General features: G+C 48.2%; 1 protein-coding gene across 1 annotated transcript in view; it reads right to left on the reverse strand.

Moving 5' to 3' along the window:
- The window catches only part of ADRA1A (adrenoceptor alpha 1A), a 450,910-nt gene that overhangs the window by 322,920 nt on the left and 102,515 nt on the right, over positions 1-25,475 (reverse strand). The window lies entirely within an intron of this gene.

A 25,475-nucleotide genomic window follows, 5' to 3' on the forward strand; every position in this document is an offset into this window, starting at 1 on the left:
CGACCGCCGATCAGGCTCCCCCGAAGTCCCTTGCACTCCCGTCCTCTCACCCCTCGATCGGGGGGAGCTGCCGCAGCCCCCACTCCCTCCACGCACACCGCGGGAGCCGGAGCGCGCGGAGAGCAGCCGGCTGTAGGAGGCTGGACTGGCTTGTAGTGAGTACCAAGGGGTACTTGCACCTTGCACCAGGCCCAGTTATCCCTTATTAGTGTATAGGGTGTCTAGCAGCTTAGGCTGGTAGATAATGGTAGCTTAGCAGAGCAGCTTAGGCTGAACTAGGAGACGTGTGAAGCTACTACAGTACCACTTAGTGTCATATGCACAATATCATAAGAAAACACAATACACAGTTATACTAAAAATAAAGGTACTTTATTTTTATGACAATATGCCAAAGTATCTTAGAGTGTACCCTCAGTGAGAGGATAGGAAATATACACAACATATATATACACAATAGCAAAAATATGCAGTATAGTCTTAGAAAACAGTGCAAACAATGTATAGTTACAATAGGATGCAATGGGGAAACATAGGGATAGGGGCAACACAAACCATATACTCCAAAAGTGGAATGCGAACCACGAATGGACCCCAAACCTATGTACCCTTGTAGAGGGTCGCTGGGACTATTAGAAAATAGTGAGAGTTAGAAAAATAACCCTCCCCAAGACCCTGAAAAGTGAGTGCAAAGTGCACTAAAGTTCCCCTAAGGACATAGAAGTCGTGTTAGAGGAATAATGCAGGAAAGACACAAACCAGCAATGCAACAACTGTGGATTTCCAATCTAGGGTACCTGTGGAACAAGGGGACCAAGTCCAAAAGTCACAAGCAAGTCGGAGATGGGCAAATGCCCAGGAAATGCCAGCTGCGGGTGCAAAGAAGCTTCTACTGGACAGAAGAAGCTGAGGTTTCTGCAGGAACGAAAAGGGCTAGAGACTTCCCCTTTGGTGGCCGGATCCCTCTCACCGTGGAGAGTCGTGCAGAAGTATTTTCCCGCCTAAAGAACACCAACAAGCCTTGCTAGCTGCAAATCGTGCGGTTAGCGTTTTTGGACGCTGCTGAGGCCCAGGAGAGACCAGGAGGTCGCAAATTGGACCAGCAGAGAGAGGGGATGTCGAGCAAGACAAGGAGCTCTCTCTGAAGCCGGTAGCACCCAGAGAAGTGCCAGAAACAGGCACTACAAGGATGCGTGAAACGGTGCTCGCTGAAGTTGCACAAAGGAGTCCCACGTCGCCGGAGACCAACTTAGAAAGTCGTGCAATGCAGGTTAGAGTGCCGTGGACCCAGGCTTGGCTGTGCACAAAGGATTTCCGCCGGAAGTGCACAGGGACCGGAGTAGCTGCAAAAGTCGCGGTTCCCAGCAATGCAGCCCAGCGAGGTGAGGCAAGGACTTACCTCCACCAAACTTGGACTGAAGAGTCACTGGACTGTGGGGGTCACTTGGACAGAGTCGCTGGATTCGAGGGACCTCGCTCGTTGTGCTGAGAGGAGACCCAAGGGAACGGTAATGCAGCTTTTTGGTGCCTGCGGTTGCAGGGGGAAGATTCCGTCGACCCACGGGAGATTTCTTCGGAGCTTCTGGTGCAGAGAGGAGGCAGACTACCCCCACAGCATGCACAAGCAGGAAAACAGTCGAGAAGGCGGCAGGATCAGCGTTACAGAGTTGCAGTAGTCGTCTTTGCTACTATGTTGCAGGTTTGCAGGCTTCCAGCGCGGTCAGCAGTCGATTCCTTGGCAGAAGGTGAAGAGAGAGATGCAGAGGAACTCGGATGAGCTCTTGCATTCGTTATCAGAAGTTTCCCCAGAGACAGAGACCCTAAATAGCCAGAAAAGAGGGTTTGGCTACCTAGGAGAGAGGATAGGCTACTAACACCTGAAGGAGCCTATCAGAAGGAGTCTCTGACGTCACCTGGTGGCACTGGCCACTCAGAGCAGTCCAGTGTGCCAGCAGCACCTCTGTTTCCAAGATGGCAGAGGTCTGGAGCACACTGGAGGAGCTCTGGACACCTCCCAGGGGAGGTGCAGGTCAGGGGAGTGGTCACTCCCCTTTCCTTTGTCCAGTTTCGCGCCAGAGCAGGGCTAAGGGGTCCCCTGAACCGGTGTAGACTGGCTTATGCAGAATTGGGCACCTCTGTGCCCAACAAAGCATTTCCAGAGGCTGGGGGAGGCTACTCCTCCCCTGCCTTCACACCATTTTCCAAAGGGAGAGGGTGTCACACCCTCTCTCAGAGGAAGTTCTTTGTTCTGCCATACTGGGCCAGGCCTGGCTGGACCCCAGGAGGGCAGATGCCTGTCTGAGGGGTTGGCAGCAGCAGCAGCTGCAGTGAAACCCCAGGAAGGGCAGTTTGGCAGTACCAGGGTCTGTGCTACAGACCACTGGGATCATGGGATTGTGCCAACTATGCCAGGATGGTATAGAGTGGGCAATTCCATGATCATAGACATGTTACATGGCCATATTCGGAGTTACCATTGTGAAGCTACATATAGGTAGTGACCTATATGTAGTGCACGCGTGTAATGGTGTCCCCGCACTCACAAAGTTCAGGGAATTGGCTCTGAACAATGTGGGGGCACCTTGGCTAGTGCCAGGGTGCCCTCACACTAAGTAACTTTGCACCTAACCTTTACCAGGTAAAGGTTAGACATATAGGTGACTTATAAGTTACTTAAGTGCAGTGTAAAATGGCTGTGAAATAACGTGGACGTTATTTCACTCAGGCTGCAGTGGCAGGCCTGTGTAAGAATTGTCAGAGCTCCCTATGGGTGGCAAAAGAAATGCTGCAGCCCATAGGGATCTCCTGGAACCCCAATACCCTGGGTACCTCAGAACCATATACTAGGGAATTATAAGGGTGTTCCAGTAAGCCAATGTAAATTGGTAAAAATGGTCACTAGACTGTTAGTGACAATTTGGAAAGAAATGAGAGAGCATAACCACTGAGGTTCTGGTTAGCAGAGCCTCAGTGAGAAAGTTAGGCACCACACAGGGAACACATACCTATAGGTCACAAACTTATGAGCACTGGGGTCCTGACTAGCAGGGTCCCAGTGACACATAACAAACACACTGAAAACATAGGGTTTTCACAATGAGCACTGGCCCTGGCTAGCAGGATTCCAGTGAGACAGTGAAAACACCCTGACATACACTCACAAACAGGCCAAAAGTGGGGGTAACAAGGCTAGAAAGAGGCTACTTTCTCACACAACCCCCCCCCCCAAACGAAGGACAATAAGGCTAACCTTGGCCAGTTGAGACTTTATTGTCTAAGTGGTGATAAGTAGAGAGTAGCTCTGCAATAGACTGGTTACTCCCTTTATCATCCACTATATGGTTACTTCCCTGTGGGGATGTAAACCACCCTGTTTGAAGTTTTTTAGCTAAGCAACAATGTGAAGATGTATTTTCTGAGTTTCTATCAATATGTTTTAGTTTAGAGCAGTGGGAATTGTCCACTGAACCTATTTGTAGTGATGGAAATGCCAGACAGGGATGCTGTCTCAGAAAAGCCATAGCGGGGCAAAAACTTTGTCCATATGGCTGGAAGAGAGAACAGGGATGCTGTTTCTCTTGAGTTGGAGCAGGGCAGGGATGCTGTCCTATGAGCTCCACACTAGGGCAGGGATGCTGTCCTAAGTGTTGTGAGGCAGTGCAGGGTTTCTGCACTAAAGTTTCTCTGGGAGGGTTGGAGGGATGCTCCATGTTAACTAAAATGGTGCTCTTTTTCTCACCAATGTTAGTTATCCCACAGAGAGGTACTTCTACCTCAGGGAGTCCAGCTTTGCCAGCTGATGATTCCCTTGGAACAGGTGCCACCCCAGGAGAGGTTTCTCCCATCACAGGAATGCTATCCTGAATGGCAGGGTGGTTAGGGGATACTGTGATACCCTTTTTACCTGTTGATGGAGAGGGATCCTGAGTTTTCAGGCCTTCTCTCCTTTGCTTTTTCATTTCAGTAGAAATAAGAGGGAACAATTCCTCTGGGATGCCCAGCATGGCTGCATGGGCATAAAACTCTACATCAGCCCAACCTGAGGCCTCTAGGTCATTACCTAAGAGACAGTCTACAGGTAAGCTAGGTGATACCACCACCTGCTTAGGGCCAGTAACTCCACCCCAACTAAACTGAATTATAGCTAAGGGAAGAAACTTAGTGGAGTTATGGACATCAATAATCTTATACTGTTGTCCAATGATGTGTTGATCAGGGTGCACTAGGTTTTCAGTCACCAAAGTGATACTGGCACCTGTGTCCCTGTAGGCCAAGGCCTCAACACCATTTATTGAAACTGTCTGCCTGTACTTATCCATTGTAAGGGGACAAGCAGCCAGTGTGGCAAGGCCAATGCCACTAGGTGTGACAGAAACTGTCTTGGGAGTGACTACCCCAGTTTCTACTATGGACCCAAAAGTGAACCCAACTACACCCTTAACTTGACTGTTGCCAGCAGTCCCACCACTATTACCACTACTGCTAGGGGCACTAGAGCTTGATGTATTAGTGGTGGTAGGCTCAGGGGGTTTACCTGGACAGGACTTATCCCCTGGCCTATGGCCTCTGTTTTTACACACAAAGCACCAAGGCTTTTTAATGTGTGTGGGTTGAGAAGAAGAGGAAGAATTCGTTTTATCCCCACCCTCTGAAGAGTGTTTAAGATTTGAAGTGGGATCTTTGGTTTTACCCTTATCCCCATGCTTATCTTGAGATTTTTCACCATCTTTCTTCTTATTGCCATCTTTGTCACCCCCTGTATGAACTTTTCAGTTCACCCTTGTTCTGACCCATTTGTCTGCCTTCTTTCCCAATTCTTGGGGAGAGGTCAGATCAGAGTCTACCAGGTACTGGTGCAACAAATCAGACACACAATTATTAAGTATATGCTCTCTCAGGATTGTGTTATACAGGCTTTCATAATCAGTAACTTTACTGCCATGTAACCACCCCTCCAAGGCCTTCACTGAATGGTCAATGAAATCAACCCAGTCTTGTGAAGACTCCTTTTTGGTCTCTCTGAACTTTATCCTGTACTGTTCAGTGGTTAAGCCATAACCATCCAGGAGTGCATTCTTAAGAACTGTAAAATTATTGGCATCACTTTCTTTCACAGTAAGGAGTCTATCCCTACCCTTTCCACTAAATGATAGCCATAGGATAGCAGCCCACTGCCTTTGAGGGACATCCTGTACAACACAGGCCCTCTCAAGTGCAGCAAACCACTTGTTAATGTCATCCCCCTCCTTATAAGGGGGAACTATCTTGTGCAGATTCCTGGAATCATGCTCTTTTGCAGGATGACTATGGGGAATACTGCTGCTGCCACCATGGGTTTCTAAACCCAGTTTCTGTCTCTCCTTCTCTACTTCTAAAGTCTGTCTATCCAAATCCAGCTGTTGCTTCTTGAGCTTCAGTCTGGTTTGTTCCACTCTCAATCTATTGAGCTCCCTTTCTAACAATCTGTCATCAGGGTGGGTGGGAGGGACATGCCTTGAAACAGAAGTATGGTGAGAATGGACAGAAGGAGACCTGTCCCTTACAGAAGCCACCCTAACAGCTTGGCTAACAGAAACATCACTACCAGTATGGTGAGAATAAATGCTTTTGCTATGATGTGAGACAACACTATTTATATGGTGTGGCTCATCATCATTACCAACTATGCTAGACTGTCTAGTAATGGGCAGGCTAGGAAGTTTTTTTCCTGAATCTTTTCCTGGGGGAGTCCCTGGATCAGATTGAGAACCATTAGCTACTTTTTCAACAGATTGGGCACTTATGGCCTTATCCTGTACTCTAAGCATGTTAATCAACAGTTCTAAGGAAGGATTCTTCCCTACACTCCAACCTCTCTCTATGCAGAGATTCCTTGCTCCTTTCCAGCTAAGGTGATCATATGCAAGTTTGGACAGATCAACATTTTGGCCTGTGCCAGACATTTTTAGAGAGAGTTAAAGTGATAGTAAAAGAAAAAAAAGTTTGTCAGAGCTTTTAGAAAGACAGAGAAAAAAACTTTTAAAACTTTTTAGAACTTTTTAGAAAGTTAGAAGTACTTTTCAGCACTTAGAAAAGAGTGAAAAGAGGAAATGCAAAACTTTTTGGCTATGTGTATATACACTGACCTTGTTTTGTATATTTTTCTCTTATGAAAAGTACAATGACAAGAGTGGTAAGTAGTCTCAAAGCACTTATCCCACCGCTGCACAACCAATGTAGGAGGCTGGACTGGCTTGTAGTGAGTACCAAGGGGTACTTGCACCTTGCACCAGGCCCAGTTATCCCTTATTAGTGTATAGGGTGTCTAGCAGCTTAGGCTGATAGATAATGGTAGCTTAGCAGAGCAGCTTAGGCTGAACTAGGAGACGTGTGAAGCTACTACAGTACCACTTAGTGTCATATGCACAATATCATAAGAAAACACAATACACAGTTATACTAAAAATAAAGGTACTTTATTTTTATGACAATATGCCAAAGTATCTTAGAGTGTACCCTCAGTGAGAGGATAGGAAATATACACAACATATATATACACAATAGCAAAAATATGCAGTATAGTCTTAGAAAACAGTGCAAACAATGTATAGTTACAATAGGATGCAATGGGGAAACATAGGGATAGGGGCAACACAAACCATATACTCCAAAAGTGGAATGCGAACCACGAATGGACCCCAAACCTATGTGACCTTGTAGAGGGTCGCTGGGACTATTAGAAAATAGTGAGAGTTAGAAAAATAACCCTCCCCAAGACCCTGAAAAGTGAGTGCAAAGTGCACTAAAGTTCCCCTAAGGACAAAGAAGTTGTGTTAGAGGAATAATGCAGGAAAGACACAAACCAGCAATGCAACAACTGTGGATTTCCTATCTAGGGTACCTGTGGAACAAGGGGACCAAGTCCAAAAGTCACAAGCAAGTCGGAGATGGGCAAATACCCAGGAAATGCCAGCTGCGGGTGCAAAGAAGCTTCTACTGGACAGAAGAAGCTGAGGTTTCTGCAGGAAAGAAAAGGGCTAGAGACTTCCCCTTTGGTGGACGGATCCCTTTTGCCGTGGAGAGTTGTGCAGAAGTGTTTTCCCGCCGAAAGAACGCCAACAAGCCTTGCTAGCTGCAAATCGTGCAGTTAGCGTTTTTGGACGCTGCTGAGGCCCAGGAGGGATCAGGAGGTCGCAAATTGAACCAGCAGAGAGAGGGGACGTCGAGCAAGACAAGGAGTCCTCTCTGAAGCCGGTAGCACCCGGAGAAGTGCCAGAAACAGGCACTACGAGGATGCGTGAAACGGTGCTCGCCGAAGTTGCACAAAGGAGTCCCACGTCGCCGGAGACCAACTTAGAAAGTTGTGCAATGCAGGTTAGAGTGCCGTGGACCCAGGCTTGGCTGTGCACAAAGGATTTCCGCCAGAAGTGCACAGGGGCCGGAGTAGCTGCAAAAGTCGTGGTTCCCAGCAATGCAGCCCAGCGAGGTGAGGCAAGGACTTACCTCCACCAAACTTGGACTGAAGAGTCAGTGGACTGTGGGGGTCACTTGGACAGAGTTGCTGGATTCAAGGGACCTCGCTCGTCGTGCTGAGAGGAGACCCAAGGGACCTGTAATGCAGCTTTTTGGTGCCTGCGGTTGCAGGGGGAAGATTCCGTCGACCCACGGGAGATTTCTTCGAAGCTTCTGGTGCAGAGAGGAGGCAGACTACCCCCACAGCATGCACAAGCAGGAAAACAGTCGAGAAGGCGGCAGGATCAGCGTTACAGAGTTGCAGTAGTCGTCTTTGCTACTATGTTGCAGGTTTGCAGGCTTCCAGCGCGGTCAGCAGTCGATTCCTTGGCAGAAGGTGAAGAGAGAGATGCAGAGGAACTCGGATGAGCTCTTGCATTCGTTATCTGAAGTTTCCCCAGAGACAGAGACCCTAAATAGCCAGAAAAGAGGGTTTGGCTACCTAGGAGAGAGGATAGGCTACTAACACCTGAAGGAGCCTATCAGAAGGAGTCTCTGACGTCACCTGGTGGCACTGGCCACTCAGAGCAGTCCAGTGTGCCAGCAGCACCTCTGTTTCCAAGATGGCAGAGGTCTGGAGCACACTGGAGGAGCTCTGGACACCTCCCAGGGGAGGTGCAGGTCAGGGGAGTGGTCACTCCCCTTTCCTTTGTCCAGTTTCGCGCCAGAGCAGGGCTAAGGGGTCCCCTGAACCGGTGTAGACTGGCTTATGCAGAATTGGGCACCTCTGTGCCCAACAAAGCATTTCCAGAGGCTGGGGGAGGCTACTCCTCCCCTGCCTTCACACCATTTTCCAAAGGGAGAGGGTGTCACACCCTCTCTCAGAGGAAGTTCTTTGTTCTGCCATCCTGGGCCAGGCCTGGCTGGACCCCAGGAGGGCAGATGCCTGTCTGAGGGGTTGGCAGCAGCAGCAGCTGCAGTGAAACCCCAGGAAGGGCAGTTTGGCAGTACCAGGGTCTGTGCTACAGACCACTGGGATCGTGGGATTGTGCCAACTATGCCAGGATGGTATAGAGTGGGCAATTCCATGATCATAGACATGTTACATGGCCATATTCGGAGTTACCATTGTGAAGCTACATATAGGTAGTGACCTATATGTAGTGCACGCGTGTAATGGTGTCCCCGCACTCACAAAGTTCAGGGAATTGGCTCTGAACAATGTGGGGGCACCTTGGCTAGTGCCAGGGTGCCCTCACACTAAGTAACTTTGCACCTAACCTTTACCAGGTAAAGGTTAGACATATAGGTGACTTATAAGTTACTTAAGTGCAGTGTAAAATGGCTGTGAAATAACGTGGACGTTATTTCACTCAGGCTGCAGTGGCAGGCCTGTGTAAGAATTGTCAGAGCTCCCTATGGGTGGCAAAAGAAATGCTGCAGCCCATAGGGATCTCCTGGAACCCCAATACCCTGGGTACCTCAGTACCATATACTAGGGAATTATAAGGGTGTTCCAGTAAGCCAATGTAAATTGGTAAAAATGGTCACTAGACTGTTAGTGACAATTTGGAAAGAAATGAGAGAGCATAACCACTGAGGTTCTGGTTAGCAGAGCCTCAGTGAGAAAGTTAGGCACCACACAGGGAACACATACCTATAGGTCACAAACTTATGAGCACTGGGGTCCTGACTAGCAGGGTCCCAGTGACACATAACAAACACACTGAAAACATAGGGTTTTCACAATGAGCACTGGCCCTGGCTAGCAGGATTCCAGTGAGACAGTGAAAACACCCTGACATACACTCACAAACAGGCCAAAAGTGGGGGTAACAAGGCTAGAAAGAGGCTACTTTCTCACACAACCCCCCCCCAAACGAAGGACAATAAGGCTAACCTTGGCCAGTTGAGACTTTATTGTCTAAGTGGTGATAAGTAGAGAGTAGCTCTGCAATAGACTGGTTACTCCCTTTATCATCCACTATATGGTTACTTCCCTGTGGGGATGTAAACCACCCTGTTTGAAGTTTTTTAGCTAAGCAACAATGTGAAGATGTATTTTCTGAGTTTCTATCAATATGTTTTAGTTTAGAGCAGTGGGAATTGTCCACTGAACCTATTTGTAGTGATGGAAATGCCAGACAGGGATGCTGTCTCAGAAAAGCCATAGCTGGGCAAAAACTTTGTCCATATGGCTGGAAGAGAGAACAGGGATGCTGTTTCTCTTGAGTTGGAGCAGGGCAGGGATGCTGTCCTATGAGCTCCACACTAGGGCAGGGATGCTGTCCTAAGTGTTGTGAGGCAGTGCAGGGTTTCTGCACTAAAGTTTCTCTGGGAGGGTTGGAGGGATGCTCCATGTTAACTAAAATGGTGCTCTTTTTCTCACCAATGTTAGTTATCCCACAGAGAGGTACTTCTACCTCAGGGAGTCCAGCTTTGCCAGCTGATGATTCCCTTGGAAAAGGTGCCACCCCAGGAGAGGTTTCTCCCATCACAGGAATGCTATCCTGAATGGCAGGGTGGTTAGGGGATACTGTGATACCCTTTTTACCTGTTGATGGAGAGGGATCCTGAGTTTTCAGGCCTTCTCTCCTTTGCTTTTTCATTTCAGTAGAAATGAGAGGGAACAATTCCTCTGGGATGCCCAGCATGGCTGCATGGGCATAAAACTCTACATCAGCCCAACCTGAGGCCTCTAGGTCATTACCTAAGAGACAGTCTACAGGTAAGCTAGGTGATACCACCACCTGCTTAGGGCCAGTAACTCCACCCCAACTAAACTGAATTATAACTAAGGGAAGAAACTTAGTGGAGTTATGGACATCAATAATCTTATACTGTTGTCCAATGATGTGTTGATCAGGGTGCACTAGGTTTTCAGTCACCAAAGTGATACTGGCACCTGTGTCCCTGTAGGCCAAGGCCTCAACACCATTTATTGAAACTGTCTGCCTGTACTTATCCATTGTAAGGGGACAAGCAGCCAGTGTGGCAAGGCCAATGCCACTAGGTGTGACAGAAACTGTCTTGGGAGTGACTACCCCAGTTTCTACTATGGACCCAAAAGTGAACCCAACTACACCCTTAACTTGACTGTTGCCAGCAGTCCCACCACTATTACCACTACTGCTAGGGGCACTAGAGCTTGATGTATTAGTGGTGGTAGGCTCAGGGGGTTTACCTGGACAGGACTTATCCCCTGGCCTATGGCCTCTGTTTTTACACACAAAGCACCAAGGCTTTTTAATGTGTGTGGGTTGAGAAGAAGAGGAAGAATTAGTTTTATCCCCACCCTCTGAAGAGTGTTTAAGATTTGAAGTGGGATCTTTGGTTTTACCCTTATCCCCATGCTTATCTTGAGATTTTTCACCATCTTTCTTCTTATTGCCATCTTTGTCACCCCCTGTATGAACTTTTCAGTTCACCCTTGTTCTGACCCATTTGTCTGCCTTCTTTCCCAATTCTTGGGGAGAGGTCAGATCAGAGTCTACCAGGTACTGGTGCAACAAATCAGACACACAATTATTAAGTATATGCTCTCTCAGGATTGTGTTATACAGGCTTTCATAATCAGTAACTTTACTGCCATGTAACCACCCCTCCAAGGCCTTCACTGAATGGTCAATGAAATCAACCCAGTCTTGTGAAGACTCCTTTTTGGTCTCTCTGAACTTTATCCTGTACTGTTCAGTGGTTAAGCCATAACCATCCAGGAGTGCATTCTTAAGAACTGTAAAATTATTGGCATCACTTTCTTTCACAGTAAGGAGTCTATCCCTACCCTTTCCACTAAATGATAGCCATAGGATAGCAGCCCACTGCCTTTGAGGGACATCCTGTACAACACAGGCCCTCTCAAGTGCAGCAAACCACTTGTTAATGTCATCCCCCTCCTTATAAGGGGGAACTATCTTGTGCAGATTCCTGGAATCATGCTCTTTTGCAGGATGACTATGGGGAATACTGCTGCTGCCACCATGGGTTTCTAAACCCAGTTTCTGTCTCTCCTGCTCTACTTCTAAAGTCTGTCTATCCAAATCCAGCTGTTGCTTCTTGAGCTTCAGTCTGGTTTGTTCCACTCTCAATCTATTGAGCTCCCTTTCTAACAATCTGTCATCAGGGTGGGTGGGAGGGACATGCCTTGAAACAGAAGTATGGTGAGAATGGACAGAAGGAGACCTGTCCCTTACAGAAGCCACCCTAACAGCTTGGCTAACAGAAACATCACTACCAGTATGGCGAGAATAAATGCTTTTGCTATGATGTGAGACAACACTATTTATATGGTGTGGCTCATCATCATTACCAACTATGCTAGACTGTCTAGTAATGGGCAGGCTAGGAAGTTTTTTTCCTGAATCTTTTCCTGGGGGAGTCCCTGGATCAGATTGAGAACCATTAGCTACTTTTTCAACAGATTGGGCACTTATGGCCTTATCCTGTACTCTAAGCATGTTAATCAACAGTTCTAAGGAAGGATTCTTCCCTACACTCCAACCTCTCTCTATGCAGAGATTCCTTGCTCCTTTCCAGCTAAGGTGATCATATGCAAGTTTGGACAGATCAACATTTTGGCCTGTGCCAGACATTTTTAGAGAGAGTTAAAGTGATAGTAAAAGAAAAAAAAGTTTGTCAGAGCTTTTAGAAAGACAGAGAAAAAAACTTTTTAAACTTTTTAGAACTTTTTAGAAAGTTAGAAGTACTTTTCAGCACTTAGAAAAGAGTGAAAAGAGGAAATGCAAAACTTTTTGGCTATGTGTATATACACTGACCTTGTTTTGTATATTTTTCTCTTATGAAAAGTACAATGACAAGAGTGGTAAGTAGTCTCAAAGCACTTATCCCACCGCTGCACAACCAATGTAGGAGGCTGGACTGGCTTGTAGTGAGTACCAAGGGGTACTTGCACCTTGCACCAGGCCCAGTTATCCCTTATTAGTGTATAGGGTGTCTAGCAGCTTAGGCTGATAGATAATGGTAGCTTAGCAGAGCAGCTTAGGCTGAACTAGGAGACGTGTGAAGCTACTACAGTACCACTTAGTGTCATATGCACAATATCATAAGAAAACACAATACACAGTTATACTAAAAATAAAGGTACTTTATTTTTATGACAATATGCCAAAGTATCTTAGAGTGTACCCTCAGTGAGAGGATAGGAAATATACACAAGATATATATACACAATAGCAAAAATATGCAGTATAGTCTTAGAAAACAGTGCAAACAATGTATAGTTACAATAGGATGCAATGGGGAAACATAGGGATAGGGGCAACACAAACCATATACTCCAAAAGTGGAATGCGAACCACGAATGGACCCCAAACCTATGTGACCTTGTAGAGGGTCGCTGGGACTATTAGAAAATAGTGAGAGTTAGAAAAATAACCCTCCCCAAGACCCTGAAAAGTGAGTGCAAAGTGCACTAAAGTTCCCCTAAGGACAAAGAAGTTGTGTTAGAGGAATAATGCAGGAAAGACACAAACCAGCAATGCAACAACTGTGGATTTCCAATCTAGGGTACCTGTGGAACAAGGGGACCAAGTCCAAAAGTCACAAGCAAGTCGGAGATGGGCAAATGCCCAGGAAATGCCAGCTGCGGGTGCAAAGAAGCTTCTACTGGACAGAAGAAGCTGAGGTTTCTGCAGGAACGAAAAGGGCTAGAGACTTCCCCTTTGGTGGACGGATCCCTCTTGCCGTGGAGAGTTGTGCAGAAGTGTTTTCCCGCCGAAAGAACGCCAACAAGCCTTGCTAGCTGCAAATCGTGCAGTGAGCGTTTTTGGACGCTGCTGAGGCCCAGGAGGGATCAGGAGGTCGCAAATTGGACCAGCAGAGAGAGGGGACGTCGAGCAAGACAAGGAGCCCTCTCTGAAGCCGATAGCACCCGGAGAAGTGCCAGAAACAGGCACTACGAGGATGCGTGAAATGGTGCTCGCCGAAGTTGCACAAAGGAGTCCCACGTCGCCGGAGACCAACTTAGAAAGTTGTGCAATGCAAGTTAGAGTGCCGTGGACCCAGGCTTGGCTGTGCACAAAGGATTTCCGCCGGAAGTGCACAGGGGCCGGAGTAGCTGCAAAAGTCGCGGTTCCCAGCAATGCAGCCCAGCGAGGTGAGGCAAGGACTTACCTCCACCAAACTTGGACTGAAGAGTCACTGGACTGTGGGGATCACTTGGACAGAGTCGCTGGATTCAAGGGACCTCGCTCGTCATGCTGAGAGGAGACCCAAGGGACCGGTAATGCAGCTTTTTGGTGCCTGCGGTTGCAGGGGGAAGATTCCGTCGACCCACGCGAGATTTCTTCGGAGCTTCTGGTGCAGAGAGGAGGCAGACTACCCCCACAGCATGCACAAGCAGGAAAACAGTCGAGAAGGCGGCAGGATCAGCGTTACAGAGTTGCAGTAGTCGTCTTTGCTACTATGTTGCAGGTTTGCAGGCTTCCAGCGCGGTCAGCAGTCGATTCCTTGGCAGAAGGTGAAGAGAGAGATGCAGAGGAACTCGGATGAGCTCTTGCATTCGTTATCTGAAGTTTCCCCAGAGACAGAGACCCTAAATAGCCAGAAAAGAGGGTTTGGCTACCTAGGAGAGAGGATAGGCTACTAACACCTGAAGGAGCCTATCATAATGAGTCTCTGACGTCACCTGGTGGCACTGGCCACTCAGAGCAGTCCAGTGTGCCAGCAGCACCTCTGTTTCCAAGATGGCAGAGGTCTGGAGCACACTGGAGGAGCTCTGGACACCTCCCAGGGGAGGTGCAGGTCAGGGGAGTGGTCACTCCCCTTTCCTTTGTCCAGTTTCACGCCAGAGCAGGGCTAAGGGGTCCCCTGAACCGGTGTAGACTGGCTTATGCAGAATTGGGCACCTCTGTGCCCAACAAAGCATTTCCAGAGGGTGGGGGAGGCTACTCCTCCCCTGCCTTCACACCATTTTCCAAAGGGAGAGGGTGTCACACCCTCTCTCAGAGGAAGTTCTTTGTTCTGCCATCCTGGGCCAGGCCTGCCTGGACCCCAGGAGGGCAGATGCCTGTCTGAGGGGTTGGCAGCAGCAGCAGCTGCAGTGAAACCCCAGGAAGGGCAGTTTGGCAGTACCAGGGTCTGTGCTACAGACCAATGGGATCATGGGATTGTGCCAACTTTGCCAGGATGGTATAGAGGGGGCAATTCCATGATCATAGACATGTTACATGGCCATATTCGGAGTTACCATTGTGAAGCTACATATAGGTAGTGACCTATATGTAGTGCACGCGTGTAATGGTGTCCCGCACTCACAAAGTTCAGGGAATTGGCTCTGAACAATGTGGGGGCACCTTGGCTAGTGCCAGGGTGCCCTCACACTAAGTAACTTTGCACCTAACCTTTACCAGGTAAAGGTTAGACATATAGGTGACTTATAAGTTACTTAAGTGCAGTGTAAAATGGCTGTGAAATAACGTGGACGTTATTTCACTCAGGCTGCAGTGGCAGGCCTGTGTAAGAATTGTCAGAGCTCCCTATGGGTGGCAAAAGAAATGCTGCAGCCCATAGGGATCTCCTGGAACCCCAATACCCTGGGTACCTCAGTACCATATACTAGGGAATTATAAGGGTGTTCCAGTAAGCCAATGTAAATTGGTAAAAATGGTCACTAGCCTGTTAGTGACAATTTGGAAAGAAATGAGAGAGCATAACCACTGAGGTTCTGGTTAGCAGAGCCTCAGTGAGACAGTTAGGCACCACACAGGGAACACATACCTATAGGTCACAAACTTATGAGCACTGGGGTCCTGACTAGCAGGGTCCCAGTGACACATAACAAACACACTGAAAACATAGGGTTTTCACTATGAGCACTGGCCCTGGCTAGCAGGATTCCAGTGAGACAGTGAAAACACCCTGACATACACTCACAAACAGGCCAAAAGTGGGGGTAACAAGGCTAGAAAGAGGCTACTTTCTCACACCGGCGCCAGGCCTCTTGACGCTCCTCCGCTCCCCGGGCCCCAGCAGCAGCCAAACCCGGCTCAAACAGCGCCGTCAGAGTCCCCGAGGGGAAGCCCCAGGGGTCCGCTCCTTCTCCGCCACACTTAGGATGGATTATATCGGATTAATTGCCCGGCCCCGGCAGAGCCTCACAGAGTGACGGCCATCTTGCCCGGTGGCCAAGCCACGCCCCCCAAGCAGCAAAATCGTTGTGGGCAGTTATGTTATCCGTGCCTTGAATACAACAACAGCACGGTGTCATGACTGCAAGTGCCATGCGCTAGAATGATAGGTGTTTTGTGCACCCACACAGCTTAGGTATTCTTACAATGGTGTGGTATGCAAAGTTCTACTTTTCAGAAAATAAAGATTACCTCTCCTTCCAATGACAATAGTTGAGTGCATGTTTAAACATAACCGAGAGATGATAAGTCCTACTGTCAAAGACACCTAAATGTTTGAATGACATAATTTACTGCTACCGCTTTACACTCAATTCATTTTCCTAGAGGGAAATCCTCACAATTACTCACTTATGGCAAGGCAAAGTCAGATTTATGCCTTACAAGGAACAACAATATGAAACATTCATCCAATTGACATCAAAACCCAGGACAGTATGCTCCCATCCTGTGAATGACTTGAGGCTCAGCTTTGCAGGGACCACTAGGCCACCGCTACTAGCTACTCTACTTTGCAATTCATATACAGCTCTTTTTCCCAGCACTTGGAAACCCATCTTGTTTTGTGTAGTTTATAAATATTATTCTAACATCTGTTAGAACTGGTATCATTACTGGGGTTTTCCCCTTAAATTTTTCACTATTTCAGTGACTTTGTTTTTGCTGGCCTCAAGACTCTGCACACCGTAGCACTGCTAACCAGTTCTAAAGTGTGTGTGCTCTCTCCTTAAAAAATGATAATATAGGCTTATGCCCAATTGGCACATTTAATTTGCTTGTATGTCCCTAGTAAAGTGGTACCACCTGTGTCCAGGGCTTGTAAATTCAATACTACCAGTGGGTCTGGAGCACTGATTGTGCCTCCCACTTAAGTTGTAGTTCAAACATGCCTCAGGCCTCCCACTGCAGCCTGTGTGTGTGTGTAGTTCTAAACTGCCATTTTAACCTGGCAACATAAACCTTTAGTTTATGAGACAATACTGCTCAGGAAGGTATTCATTTACAATGTTTAGTCTCTGAGCAATAGTGCAGACCTTTTTGTGCTATTATCAATCGTCTGTTGTGTTTTTCTGCACTAGCAGCACCAATCGTTTTTCATACAATGTCTTACCACTAAGGGATTATCCAGTCACAGCATTTTTATGAACAACGAGAACGCCTTTGGTCTATCACATATTTTTACATGACTAGGATGATGCTGTGCCTGTGAGTAGCAACTCATACAGTGAGGTACCACTGTGTATGTTGGCTCACATAATACACATGCCTTAGCATGGCTTGTTGCAGTATGATAAATACTAATGGATATGCTTTTTCTAAATTCTCTTCTTGACTTTTGTGCTTGAGACCACACCTGCAAGCATGGAGTTTGAGCTGGCCAACGTGGGTACCTACACTGTGACCCAGCTCAAGAAGCTCTGCAGGGAGAAGGGATTTCCAGCCAAGACCACCACCAGGATTGTGGTGCTCCAGAAGGTGTTGAGGGCCTGAACAGAAGCTCACCAGTCACTGGTTGAAGCCATAGGAGATGATAATCAGATGGAAGGGCCTGGAGAAAACCTTCCTGTGGTGCCACCTGCAGTTAAGGGGGGGTGACTTGACCTCTGAAGTTGAGGCCCCTGCCAAGACAGCGAGCAGTGTATCTTGCCACAGCCCGTCCTCAGAGGAGCTGTCAGAAAGGAGGGAGGAGAGAGAGCTCAGGTTGCAGATGGCCCTGTTGAGAACAGAGAAAAGCAAGCTGGCCATGGAGGCAAAGAAGGTTGAGGCAGAGAGAGCTTTGAAGGAAAATAAATCTTGTTGGCTCATAAACTGAGGCTGAAGAAGCTGGACATCAAGGCCTGGCAGGAAGGGTCGAGAAGTGATGGTAGTGGCATACCTGTATGTCTTCTAAAGACAACAGGGTACATATCGCTAAAGGGCTGGTGCCTGAAGTTGTTGTGGTAGATGACAATGATAGGTGGTCCAAAGCTTATGAGATTGCTTTAGAGCAATCTCATAATCCCTGAGGAGGATTTGTGGGGCTAGTCTGGGGGAGCACATTACTAGGGAAGGGAGGGGCATCCTACTTCATGAGGGTATCCCCTCATGAAGGAAGCCCTTGTTAGGAAGTATGGCCTTACAATAGAGAAGTGCAGGCATACCTTTAGGGACGGTCACAAACTAGTCTATTAGAACAGGATGGATTGATTGGTTTCTTTTTGCAAGGCACTGGAAGGTTGGATGACGGAAACACAGTAAATGATTATCAAGGGCTGTACAATTTGATTGCAAAGGAACACATGTTCAGTGTTTGTTTTGTAGATCTGTGCCACCACCTGATTGATAGTAAGCTAACTGACCTCAGGGAGCATGCTAAGGCAGTGGGCGGCTGGGTCAGCACCAGGATCAACAAGAAGGAATCTGGGGAGATTACTAAAAAGATAGACACGGTCTGCACAGGAGAAGTGGGGGGGCATAATAATGAGGCATCTAAAGGCCCCCAAAATAGTTCCACAGGTCAGGATTTGCATCCCCCAACAAAGAAAAAAAGAAGTGGTTCCCTGACAATAAGTCCTCAGAGAAGGCACCCTCAAAGTGCTAAGAGTGCCACCAGGGATTTCATTTCATGGGGGATGCCAAGTGTTGCAAGTGGGCACAGCCCCCTACTGGAGGGCAGTCACTGGGAATGGCTAGGTGGTGCTTTGGAAGGGGATTGCCACAGTTAGTGGTGGGGAAGGTGTTGAAAGTGCTCTGGTGCCCCTGGGTGATGGTGAGATAGTGCAGAGAACTCATGTGCCTAGGAATAGTAGGAAATACAGGCAGTAAGTCATAATCAATAAGCAGAGGGTGGAGGCTCTGAGAGATACTGGAGCAAGCATGACAATAGTCAGGTGTCATTTAGTGAAGTCAGTGCAGGTAGCAACAAACGCATTTCACCAAGTTGTTGCAGCCAACAACCATGAAAGTCACTATTGAGTGTCCCTGGTTCCCTCTGAGTGTGGGGGGGGGGTTCTCAAGTTCCTTGAGGGTAGCTGTGAGTGCGATCATGCGTGTGGATTGTTTGCTGGCAATGACTTAGAGCACACCATCTGGAAGGAGGTGGAGCTCAGGCCACACTTGGAGATGTAAGAGGGTGTGCCTGACTACTCGGTCCCTGGTCACCCGACAGAGTAGTCAGGAGAACCTGGAGCCTGGAAGAATGGCCAAGGTGCCTGCAAAAAAGAGGAAGGGAAAGGTTCACAGGAAACCCGTTCCTGAAACTCCTACAGTCTGGGAGGAGGCTGAACTTGAAAGTGAAACCCCAGAGCCTACTGGGGAGGGCATTGCTGTTCCAGGGAACCTACCTCAGCTGATCAACTTGCAGCAAGAAGGGGGTCCCACCAGGGAGGAGTTCGGCAATTCATAGGTGGAGTGCCCCACTCTTGAAGGCCTATGGTGGCAGACCAAGGCCCAGTCAGCTAGCGACACCTCTGGTAATTACTTAATCTACTGGGAGAATGTGATCCTGTACAGTACGCTTAAGGCTCCTGAGCCTTGTGCAACCCATGTGTTGGTGGTCCACCAGTGTTACAGGACCATCCTACTGCTGATGGCTCATGTTGTGACCCTGGCAGGTCAACTAGGGCAAGGCCAGCCCTTTGAATGGCTTGTCAGACACTTTTATTGAACCCAGATGAGGAGGGCCTTAGATGCTTTCTGCAGGTCGTGTCCTACCTGCCAGGCCAGTAGCAAGCAAGGAGGGAAGCACAAGGTTCCCTTGCAGCCTCTTCCTCTTGTTGACACCCTCTTTCAAAGGGTGGGCATCAACACTGTTAGGCTATTGAACTCTAAGACATCCATGGGCAACGGTTTCATCCTGGTCCATGCCACCTGCTGCCAGAGGCTATCCCTCTGAGGACAGTGACTGCACCTGCAAAGGCCAGGGCACAGATGGGGATATTTACACATGTGGGATTCCACAAGGAGGTGGTGTCGGACAAGGGTACCAACTTCACGTCAGTATGCATGAAGGCCATGTGGAAGGAATGTGGGATAACCTACAAGTTCTCCACCCCTATCACCCACAGAGCAATGTTTTTTTTTAAAGGTTCAACAAGACCCTCAAAGGCATGACCATGAGATTTGTAGAACTCTTAGGTGGAAGTAGGATGTTCTCTTGCCATATCTGTTGCTTCCTTACCGGAAGGTGCCCCTGAAGGGGGTTGGCTTCAGCTCCTTTGAGCTTCTGTATGGGCAACTGGTGCAAGGACATCTCAGTGTGGTAAAGTAGGGCTGGGAGCAAGCTATGAGGAAGGTCACCCAGGATGTGGATGGCTATATGCTGGCACTAAGGCCCTCATTCTGACCCTGGCGGTTCCCTACCGCCAGGGCCAACGGGGGCGGGAGCACCGCCGACAGGCCGGCGGTGCTCCCTTGGTCATTCTGACTGCGGCGCTTTGGCCGCGGTCAGAACGGGAAAACCGGCGGTCTCCCGCCGGTTTTCCACTGACCCTTAGAATCCTCCAAGGGGATTCTGACCCCCCCTACCGCCATCCTGTTCATGGCGGGAAAGCGGGGGGTCAGCTGGGGTCAGCGGGGCCCCTGGGGGCCCCTGCCGTGCCCATGCCATGGCATGGGCACGGCAGGGGCCCCCTAACAGGGCCCAACTAGGCTTTTCAGTGTCTGCAATGCAGACACTGAAAAGCGCGACGGGTGCTGCTGCACCCGTCGCACGCCTTCCACTCCGCCGGCTCGATTCCGAGCCGGCTTCCTTGTGGAAGGCGCTTTCCCGCTGGGCCGGCGGGCGATCTGAATCAGATCGCCCGCCGGCCCAGCGGGAAAGTCAGAATACCCCTCGCGGTCAATAGGTCGGAATGACCACCTAAGTATCTAGATGAAGCACTTCTGGAAGCAAGCCAAGGTGAATCTAGAAGCCAGTCAGAAGGTCATACAAAAGTGGTATCACGAGAAAGCCACTCTGGCCGAGTTTTAGCCTGGCCAAAAAGAATGGATGATGGAGCCTGTATAGCCCCAGGCCCTGCCAAGACCATTGGTCTGGGCTCTATGAGATGTGAGGGTGGAAAAGTGAGGTCACCTACCTGGTGGACCTCACAAATCCCAGGAACTCTTTTATAAGTATTTTGCACATCAATCACCTCAAACCTCACATTGAGAGGTCCGAGGTAACTATGGATTAGAAATCATACATGATGGAGTGGAGAAGAAGAGTCAACCTCTCCCTGACCTCCTTTCTTCCAAGGAGCAGGATGGGTCAGTGGAGGGTGTCATCCTCTACCCTACCCTGACCCCAGAGCAACAGAGATAATGCCACCAGTTGTTGCGGCTGTCTGACTCTCTATCATTCCTTACTGCAGGACTCACTACATGGTGTACCCATGGTATTGGCACAGGGACAGCACACCGGTGGAGAGTAAAATCTACTGGCTGTCTGGTAAGGGTAGAGTTAGGATTAAGGAGGAAGTCTCCAAGTTGCAGCAATTAGGAGTTATTGAGCTCTCAAACAGTACATTGTCCAGTCCAATGCTGTTGGTTCACAAGGCTGCCACTCCAGGTACCACCCCAAAACTTAGGCTCTGTGTGGATTACCGGTGGCAAAAGGCAGCCACAAAGATTGACGTACTCCCCATTCCCGAGCTGATGAGCTCATAGATCAGCTAGGAGCTGCCAAGTTCCTCAGCACATCTGGCTTAACATCAGGATACTGGTGGATTGCTTTGACCAAAGGGGCTAAAGAGAGGTCTGTGTTGTCTAAACCAGAAGTCCACTTCCTGTTCAGATTGATGCCCTTGGGGTTGAAGAACACCCCTTCCTCTTTTTAGAGTTTGGTCAACCAGGTCCTAGCTGGGCTGCAGAACTTTAGTGCCACTTATTTAGATTACATTGCTGTCTTCTGCTTCAGCTGGGAGGACCATTTGTGCCCCCTTAGGGAGGTGCGTCACGCTCTTCAGAGGGCATGCCTGACTACCAAGGCCAGTAAGTGCCAGAGAGGGGAGGGTTCAGTGGTCTACTTTGAACACCAAGTGAAAGGAGACAAGGTGCAACCTCTCCAGGCCAAGATTGATACCATTCTGGCTTGGAAGACCCCATGATCCAGACAGAGGTGAGAGCCTTCTTAGGCCTCACTGGACACTACAGGAGATTCGGCAAGGGGTATGGCACTATTGTTGCACCCTTGACAGAGCTGTCTTCTAAGAAGTAGCCCAGACAGGTGACTTGGGCGGGTGGTGCCAGGATGGGTCTGACACCCTGAAAGAGGCCATGTGCACAGTACCCATGTTCAATGCCCCAGACTTCCTCAAAGAATTCACTGCTCAGACAGATACCTTAAAGCAGCCATAGGGGCTGTGCTCTCACAGCTAAATGAAGAGGGCCTGTATTATTGTTTAAATTGTTGCACAACTACTCTGTGTTAAGCCTGACTACTGTGTGCCAAGCTACCAGAGGGTTGAGCACAGGTTAATTTAGGTTTGGCTTCTGCATCACCCTGACAAAGACTGTGGTTGACCCCTTACCAGGGCTCACACCCCAGCCAACCAGCAACCCAGTTTCTTACATCACATTATGTAGCATGATGTAACTTGTAACTTGTTGGACCACAAAGTAATAGAACATAGAACATATAATAATGTAACATAGCATAATTTAACATAATTTGTAGCAACATATATTCAATAATATAACACTCATTTGAGGTGCCATCAATGATGTCATAAATGATGTAATTCAACAAGTCAGGAGTGATGTAATATGTGAGGTCATAAGCAGCGCATGGTGGTGGTGCAAGTTATAATTAGGATTCAAAACAGCTCCATCAACTCCAGAGAAATCTTCACCATAGTGAAGGAAATCATGTTCCCAGCCACCAGCTCCCCAACAATCCCCCCTCACAGCAACTCTTTACCCAGCTCTCTCAAAACTTCAGCAACATAATCAATGCCATCTAATATAAATTTGCACATAAACTGGATTCTCAGCCATTGCCATGCTCCAATCAATTAAAAAGAACCCCCTGGAAACCTCTCTAACCTCATCCATCAGGAAACCGCCACCAGCATGTGCTCCATCAGTGTGGGAGTCCCCCTCAGGTACCTGACTTCATTTCATCTTCACCTAGGGACTCAACCCCATCTGCACAGCCCTCACTCCAGTTCTCAAAAACTCACTTACCAAAGCCACCTTGCCTTACTCCTGGAAACACACCACCATCTTATTACTCCTGAAAAAAACCTTTACCAGAAACAAAGACACTAGTGAACTACAGACCCAAATCCCTCCTATCAAACCATGCCAAATGTTTGGAAAAACTCATCAACCAGCAACTGGCTGACCACTTCATTTCCATCTTCATTCTGGGTCCCTCTTAATCTGGATTCATTCCAGAGACCACCCTATTTGCTACCACCAAGGACATCTATCTATTTAGACAAGGGAAACATAGTGGTACTCATCCTACTATACCGCTTGACCAACTCCAGCACTATCTCCTTCCCATCCTATCAGCTACTTTGTAACATTATGCATCCAAAATCTAATTCCCCATACCCTTCCACTGCTTCCAATTAGATATGTAGCATCCCTCAGGTCATGTCACTCAGCCCTGTTCTCTTCAACTTCTACACGGCCCCGTTCTCCAGCATCATTTGTGTCGACGGTGTCAGCATCATCTCTTATCCCAGCAACACCCAGCTCATCCTCTCTGATGACACCTTCATCACCCAGGTGAAGTTCATCAACTGATTGCCCAAATTCACACAAAAAAGTGAGGAACAACTGCTCAATCTCAATTTTGACAAGACAGAGGTGGTCGTCTTTTGAAAAGACACCTCCCTCTGGTCCTCAGTCTAGTGGTCTTCAGAACTATGGCTGACACCCAGCCTATCAAAGTCAGCCAGGAACCTAGGGGTCATGATCAACAATCAGATGTTGATAATTGTACTACTGAATATCAACACCATAATATCATGGCATATTAATATCAGGGACAGAATATCGAGGGGCAAAAGATTGAAAGGTAAGTGCATATAGGAAAGTATAGATTTACTATTTCTAACCCCACTTCTACATACCTTGAAGATATATGAACTGCACAGTGTCGGAGTCTGGCCTGGCTTGTAGTGGGTATCAATGGTACTTACACCTTATATCAGGTCCAGTTATCCCTTATTAGTAGAGTGTAGTAGTGTTCTAGCAGCTTAGGCTGATAGAGGTAGCTATGGCAGAGCAGCCATGGCTGAACTAGGAGACATGCAAAGCTCATGCAATACCACGTATATCATATTGGTACTATATCATAAGAAAGACAGTACTCATAGTTACTAAAAAAAAAAGGTAGTTTATTTTAGAGACAATGTACCAAAAGTATATTAGAGGATTTATTCCCTTAGGAGGTAAGTAACATACACAAAATATACACAACTAACCAAATCAGGTAAGTAAAACAGTCAGAAAGTAGTGCAAACACTGTAAAACACAATAGGATGCAATAGGCCTAGGGGCAAACCATAAACTAAGAAAGTGGAATTCGAACCACAAATGCACCCCTAGGCAAGTGTAGTGTGTAGAGGTTTGCTGGGAGTGTAAGAAAACACTAAGGGTGTAAAGGAGACCCCACCACAAGATCCTGGAAAGTAGGAGTAAACTACTACTATTGCCCCAAAAACACACTAAAGTCGTAATAAAGGATTTTGCAAGGACCACAACAGACTGCAAAGCACTGAAGACGGATTCTGGGACCTAAAGACCTGCAAAGGAAGGGGACCAAGTCCAAGAGTTTCGAAAGTGTCCGGGGGGGCAGGAGCCCACTAAACCCTGAATGAAGGTGCAAAATGGCTGCCTCCGGTTGGAAGAAGCTGTGGGATTTGCAACAACAAAAGGAGGTAGGAAGTTCTTCATGCAGAAGATGTCCCACGGCGTGCTGGAGGACACAGAGTTGTTTCCTTGGCAAAATACCACAAACAAGCCTTGCTACCTGCAAGAGTCACAGTTGGAGACAAAATGGTGCTCGCTAGGTACAGGAAGGACCAGAATGTCGCCACTTGGGGGAGGAGACAGAGGGGGCCCTCAACAATGTAGAGAGCCAATGGAAAAGCAGGAAGTACCCACAGAAGTCCTTGAACATGAATGCAGTGTCCGTCTCAATACTGCAAAGAAAGGTCCCATGACACCAGAGATCAACTCAGGGAGCTGAGCATCGCAGGACACAGTGCTGGGGACCTAGGCTCAGCTGTGCATGCAGGATTTCTTGGAAATGTGCACAGAAGCCCTTGTAGCTGCAGATCACACTGTGCATAGGATTACTGTCTGGGGAGGGGAGGCAAGGACTTACCTCCTCCAAATTCGGACAGTTGGACCACTAGACAGTCTGGGTTACTTGGGTCCACCACCTGTGTTCCAGGGGCCATGCTCGTCGGGATAAGAGGGGTCCCAGAGTACTGGTGAAGCTGAAGTTTGGTGCCTGCTGAAGCAGGTGGAAGATTCCGTCGACCCACAGGAGATTTCTTCATGGCTTCCAGTGCAGGGTGAAGGCAGGCAGCCTCCAGAGCATGCACCACCAGGAAACAGTTGAGAAAGCCAGCAGGATTAGGTGCTACAATGTCGCTGGTAGTCTTCTGGCTACTTTGTTGCAGTTTTGCAGGCATCCTGGAGCAGTCAGCGGTCAATCCTTGGCAGAAGTCGAAGAGAGAAGTGCAGAGGAGTCCTACTGGATTCTTGCAAGTCGTAATCTGAGGAAAAGTCCACTGGAGAGACCCTAAATAGCCCTCAGAGGAGGATTGGCCACCTAGTCAGGTATGCACCTATCAGTAGGGTCTTTTTTACATCACCGGCTGGCATTGGCCACTCAGAGGCCTCCAGAGTGCCCCACACCTCTGAAAACAGGACGGCAGAGGTCTGAGACACACTGGAGGAGCTCTCGGCACC

The sequence above is a fragment of the Pleurodeles waltl genome, chromosome 11 (assembly GCF_031143425.1).
Source record: "Pleurodeles waltl isolate 20211129_DDA chromosome 11, aPleWal1.hap1.20221129, whole genome shotgun sequence".
Classification (NCBI taxonomy): domain Eukaryota; kingdom Metazoa; phylum Chordata; class Amphibia; order Caudata; family Salamandridae; genus Pleurodeles; species Pleurodeles waltl.